Raw genomic sequence first — 6,256 nt, forward strand, 5'->3', positions numbered from 1 at the left:
GATCATGAAGAAGCCACACCATGTTTCAGATAACAGTATTGGTTGCCTTAAAAGTATACATTTGGGTGTTTGAAATCGGTAGAGTTCAGGAAATGCTGGCGCATGTTGGGCGTGTGCGGCGATACAGTTAAATTTGCATACTGGCTACCTTTGACCATTCACAGGCTTTTGTTGGTTTTTTTCGGCCATCAGGGTGCACGTTAGTAGCGAACCGCATGGCTACTTATGCAGCCCCCAGCATAAGTTCTGCCACTTCTGGAAGCTGCATGTGATTTCATCATTGAATGAAGATGGACCAGGAAAAATGCATTGCAGAAGAGCTAAATCGTGGCTGTTACAGCGCATATCTATGGCAGTACTTTTGCGAGACGCCAGATACTTCTGGTTATTCCGACGCCGATTTCACCTCTGATTCTGATGAGTGCACTGACGATTTAAGCGACTGTATTACACTGGAAAACATGCCTAATCTACAGCTGACCTTAGCCAAAGATGAAGACGAGGAAGAATCTCTCGGCCTCTCAGCAGAAGAGCGGGAGATATCAGACGCTATATCTACGGTAACATGTGAAAGGGATAAAGACAGCGAAATGGAGAAAATCCGTAACTTTGACTGCAAATGCTACTTAAGAAGAAAGGAGAACTCTCTCATTGGGACACATTCGTGTAGCGTAACGCTTTCTCCAGAGCTTATGTACAGCATACGGTTGGATTCTCTAGCTGCCGAAAGAGAGTGGCAGGACATGCAAATAATTGGACATCTTGAGGCAAACAGACGCACAGTAGTTACTTCGGACATGACTACATCCACCAAAAAGCCCCAGACGAAGAGAAAGCGCCCCCGGACCACTTATTCCATCGGAGGCAATGAAGTCTGTAGGAATACTTTTCAGTTTCTTATGGGGTGAGTTTCCATTAACATCCAAGTTATCTATTTTGCGTTATGTGTTCATTCGAAGTCGCAGTCAAAGTCACAGGGATTACAAACTGTTATCTCATGTTTTTGTTTTCATGTTTATACCTTAGCCTACATTGTTATTAGCTAGCTCAGTACTGTCGTTTTAAAATTATATGCACATCGAAACTAAGCTGTAATGGGAGGTTTTGTCTTGTAATGTGAGCATCTGCTATTAATTTGAATAATGCTTGAATTGACTGATGCTCATGATTTAACACCTAGTTTACTGGAGCATAGTATGGATGAATATATCCAGAGTCGGGTGACAATGTGCCTGTTAGCATTGCTTGAATTAACTGTGATGCTAATGTTTAGCAACTAGCCTACTTGAGGAACAGTTTGGATGAATACATCCAGAGTCAGGTGACAATGTGCCTGTTAGTATGACCCATGATGTGAAACTTCTTTGTTTTACTTTTTCAGAATTGGCAAAGACACCCTGACTGATTTAATCAAACACTTTGAGGAGAATGGGGCAAGACCACGGTTAAGGAAGAAGCACTCACAGCCACGGCCAGCCAGGTTCATCAGCCGCAGCATTATCAACGGAGTTGTGTAATTTATAAAAACTATGCAGAAGACAATGCCATCATGTTGCCTGGCCAACATCCTGGGCATAGGGATTGGCATGTGAAGCTGCTGCCAACCCATGTGTCTAAGGCCTCAGTTTGGCGTCTCTACGTGAAGTCTGCTAAGGAATGTGGTATGTGTAAAAATTTATTTCGAATTGAGTGCTTGTAATGTGAAGTAATATGAGCAATTACAGTATAATTAATCGTAAATATTATCTGTTTTTTCAGATGAGCGTGCAGTTTGCAAATCAAACTTCAAAGCACTGTGGAACCAGCTTCTCCCACACATCAGAAGTTGCAGGCCACGTACAGATCTCTGCTGGCAGTGCCAAAACAATAACGAGCAGCTGGTACGAAGTGCAAACCTGCCAGATGATAGAAAGTCTGAAGCGGTCAAGAAGCAACACGATCATCTTGCCCTTGTGCAAAAAGAGAGGGCTGTGTACAACAAGATAACTGCTGCCTGCAGAAAGACATGTGCTGATTCTAAGTTGTCTTTGGGACCCTCCCCATCAGCAAGCAAGAAGATCAGGATGCATTACAGTTTTGATTTTGCACAGCAGGTACTATTTATCACACATTTACTTCACTTTATTAAATGTCTCTTTAAGGGCGATTTGGTTTGCAGCAGACACACACGGCAAGCGTTACTGTACAATAAAGTGCATGGAGAATAAGTAGCCTAATAGTGCAAATGCAGAATAGCAGCAATATAGTAATCTATATATGTATTTATTAGACAATTATGAATAGACACAAATGTCTTTCATTTAATCTAATCCCCTTTCCCTCTCTCCCTCTGTCTTCTTCAGATACACTTTCCCTCAAACCCTCTTCAGCCTGGGCCAATGTACTTCCTGACTCCACGGAAATGTTGCCTTTTTGGTGTCTCCTGTGAAGGGCTGCAAAACAGGTGAATTTCCTGATTGATGAAGGCATGTCATCAAGTAAGGGGAGCAATGAAGTCATCAGCTACATGCATCATTTCTTCAGCTACTTCGGAGTTGGAGAAACAGACGTGGATCTTCATTGTGACAACTGCAGTGGGCAAAACAAAAACAACTACATGCTCTGGTACGCTGCCTGGAGGGTTGGACACAAGCTTCATGACACAATTGACATCCACTTCCTTATTGCTGGCCACACCAAATTTTCCCCTGACTGTGGCTTTGGACTAATCAAGCAAGCATACATGAAGACAAGACTCAACACTTTGGCAGAAATCGCTGAGGTAGTTTTCATTTTTCGCATGAACAGTTTTGGGCTTGTGTAAAAAAAGTCAACATAGAGCTTTTAACATTAATGACTTCAGTGCTGTTCTCTGTTCTGCTTCAATGAAAGGTTTAACTTAAGATCTTTTTTTCTTCTGTTCTTTTTTTGTCATCGGGTAGTGAAAAACAGCTCTCCTGAGAGTCACCTCACTATCCCACAGCTTGTTGGAAATGCAGATGGCAGAGTGTTAGTCGAGACCTTCGACTGGCAGCAGCATCTGAGTCCCAAGTTCCGAAAGCTCCTACAGATCAAGAGCTATCAGCACTTCAGGTTTTTTATATTGAAACTTTCACATTGTGTACATATAAAAAATAATTTCATGGACATGATAGTGTTTTATGAGAAAATAGCTAGCCATGTTTAAAGTGCCCTGTTATGTGCTTATTCTGTCACAGCTTTGATGCCAAGAGACCAGGTGTGGTGCTTGCAAGAACTCACTGTGATGCAGAACCTGTCGCATTCCAGCTACTGCACGATTCAAAAAAAAAAATAAATCAGGCCTTTCTGTGCTGACGAGGCAAGAGACATCACATGCCCAGCGCCAAGGGTCACAGCACAGAAGAGTATGCAGATGTGATATCACCAAATAATTGGACTCTCCTTCACACCTTCCCCACAATGTGCTGATCAGCCACAGGAGCTCATTCAGCAACAGACTGATCCATCTACACTGCACTTCTAAATTTCAATTTCAATGTAATTTCACTTATAGAGCACCAAAACAATACACATGTCTCATGGCGCTTTACAGAGTGTTAAACAGATGTGGTTGTAGATGTGGTTTATACCTTGGATTATGGCACAAGGGATTGTAACATCTTATCCTGTGTATAAATTAATGATATTCAGGGGCTTTTTGTAATAATAGCATTTCCATTTCAATAAAGTACCTTCTAATTCTGATCAGTCCACTAAAGTGCTTAAGGAAAATAACACTACATCAACATTAACTACATGACAACTGCTTTTGATAACCATTGTTCAAACCACTACAATACTTTCTGCCCTGCAGGCTAACAGATACCAGATGTCACTGAATCAATGTAGGGGGTAGGGCTTATCTAAATTAGATGCAAATGAGCACCATTGTGTTGACTAGCCAGGTGAGAGAATTTCCTGCTGTGAGAATTGCAAATGTTAGAGGGCTGTTTTCTCCCTAAAGGCTTTTCAGATGTGCATACATTCAAATGGCCACAACTTCTTCAAATATTATCAGATTTCCATGTGTTAGACATAATTGGAAAGATTAGAAACTACACTTTCAGAATTTGTAAATAACTCAAAATGCCGCTCGGGAGACTTGTTGCTGGTTTTCTCTTGGCTGGTCACATTTTCCTGTACGTGTTAAGACTCTGGCTTCAGCATTCTGAACCAGCTGAAGACTTTTAGTGCTCTCACGTGGAAGACCTGAAAATAAGGCATTGCAGTACAGTGTTGGGAAAGTTCACTTTCTACATGAACTAGTTCAAAGTTCAGTTCACACATTTTAAAATGAACTAGTTTAGTTCATAGTTCATAATTCAAAATTTTGAACCAAGTTCACAGTTCCAAAAATGAACTAGTTCATAGTTCTTTTTTTTTCAATATGTTGCTGCAAGCTATTATTTTTCTAAATGATTGCCACAGCCCATATAGAACCACAGACAGCTATTATTCTATCAGTTTAACACTGAAATTGCAGCTCTTCGACAATATTCTGCAAAACCAGGTTGTCCGAGAGGCACCCATCTGCAGTCAAGATGGCCGACAAGGGAGCCGCCATATATCCAATCCATACCGGAAGTCCCAACCGGAAGTCAGTTGATCACCAAAATAAAACCAAAATAAAAGCCTCTATTTATCCAATCCATACCGGAAGTCTCACGCGGAAGTTAGTTAATCACCAAAATAAAACCAAAATAAAAGCCCAAACAATCTCTCTAAACGTGCCTATTTTTTAAATTTGCATTTCCTATAGAACAACGTGCCGCAGTGTCGGGCGCCATCCTCGTTGCAAGACGCCAGAGTGGGAGAGAGAGAGAGCTCTCGATAATCATATCTAACTAAAGAGGAAAGAATGAATGTATGTCTCAGTTACTGACTGCAGGGATCGAAATTAGCACCCGCCATCCGCCATATGCGGGGGAATTTGTGTGCTGGCGCCTGGTGGGTGAATTGAATCAGTTTACCAGCAACTGTGACAGATTCATTCCAGTCAGATCTGATCCAATTAATCTTAATGATCTATATCTTGGTTAAGGCATAACAGCGCACTTTATACGACCCAAGAGTTAGATCCGGTCAAATTATGTTTCTGATTCGACCAAAGTGTCAGCTGGACTTTAGGTGGCTGGAAATCCACAACTACTTGAACAGCCATAAGCGGTCATTTGGACCGCTAGATTTTAAACTCTATAATCTCTCATGTAAATACCCGATTGAGTGATGAATGCATTTATTATGTCATGATATATTTTTCTTTAACGAAATTACACCAAAATGTACATTTTAACAAGTTTAATTATACATTTATTAATAACATAGTAAACCGTTATTTTTGCATATTTACACAATAATTTAATAGAGAGAATTTAGAACAATTAAAAGTTAGTTATTTGATTATAAAACGATTTTATAATAATATATAAGTTAAAAAAAATATAATAATCGAAAAAGCTGGAAACGAGCTGATCTCAAACAAAAAAAGAGCCGTTGTGATCACTGGTCCAGTTTCCACAGACCACCTCCGCTCTCCTCACAGTTACCACACACGGGCTTGTGGCATTTCAAGTGTCCGACGTTTGGTTCTGTTTGCAGCTCTTTTGGACCGGCACTGCCTCCGTGTCTGCTGCTGCTGCAGTTGTTGCTTCCGCTGCTGCCCACCTTGTGCCGACTGCCGCGGCCGCTTTCCCCTCCATGTATTCTGCCCTCAGCTCCTCTGCCAGCTGCTGCAGGACTTTCCTCCGGGCTCTCCTGCTGCTGGTCCTCCTTGAATAAGATGCGGGCGTTGATCCAAGCCAGGTGGAGGATGTTATAGAAGACCGACACTGGCTATCTTTCCGCCTTTGACGGAGTACTCCCTCGCATCTGGTCCGGGACGTCCTCGCCGTATTGGTGTTGTAGTATATCAGACTCTGGTGTTGCCTTCGCCCCACTAAAGGTGCCCACACCTGTGCAGGTGCTCAGGATGCAGACAGTCTTCCTCGGCTGGTACACAGTCAGAGTCGCATCATTTCAGCACTTCGTGTTGTGAACAGTTCCGCTCGCTGTTTCATGGAGGGAGGAACTCCCGTTGTTGTTTGCCCATGGTACCAAACAAGCTATTTAATACAAGTATATAATTATTAACTCACAAGTAAATTCACAAAGACGCACAGCTGGAGACCGCTAACACAGTTAGAGACAAGAGAGACAATGAAAGCAAACCACGCGAAAAATGGAATAATGAAACCCCGTGAAGTGATGTGCAGTCAGT

General features: G+C 41.9%; 1 long non-coding RNA gene across 1 annotated transcript; it reads left to right on the plus strand.

The window, feature by feature from the left end:
* Nucleotides 1-1,878: 1,878 nt before the first annotated feature.
* LOC115587697 (uncharacterized) lies at nt 1,879-3,679 on the plus strand. Its single transcript, XR_003985137.1, has 4 exons — nt 1,879-2,093; nt 2,343-2,604; nt 2,922-3,072; nt 3,198-3,679. It is a non-coding gene; the product is annotated as an uncharacterized LOC115587697 (long non-coding RNA).
* The last annotated feature ends 2,577 nt before the right edge of the window (nt 3,680-6,256 follow it).

Source organism: Sparus aurata, chromosome 9 (assembly GCF_900880675.1).
Source record: "Sparus aurata chromosome 9, fSpaAur1.1, whole genome shotgun sequence".
Classification (NCBI taxonomy): Eukaryota; Metazoa; Chordata; class Actinopteri; order Spariformes; family Sparidae; genus Sparus; species Sparus aurata.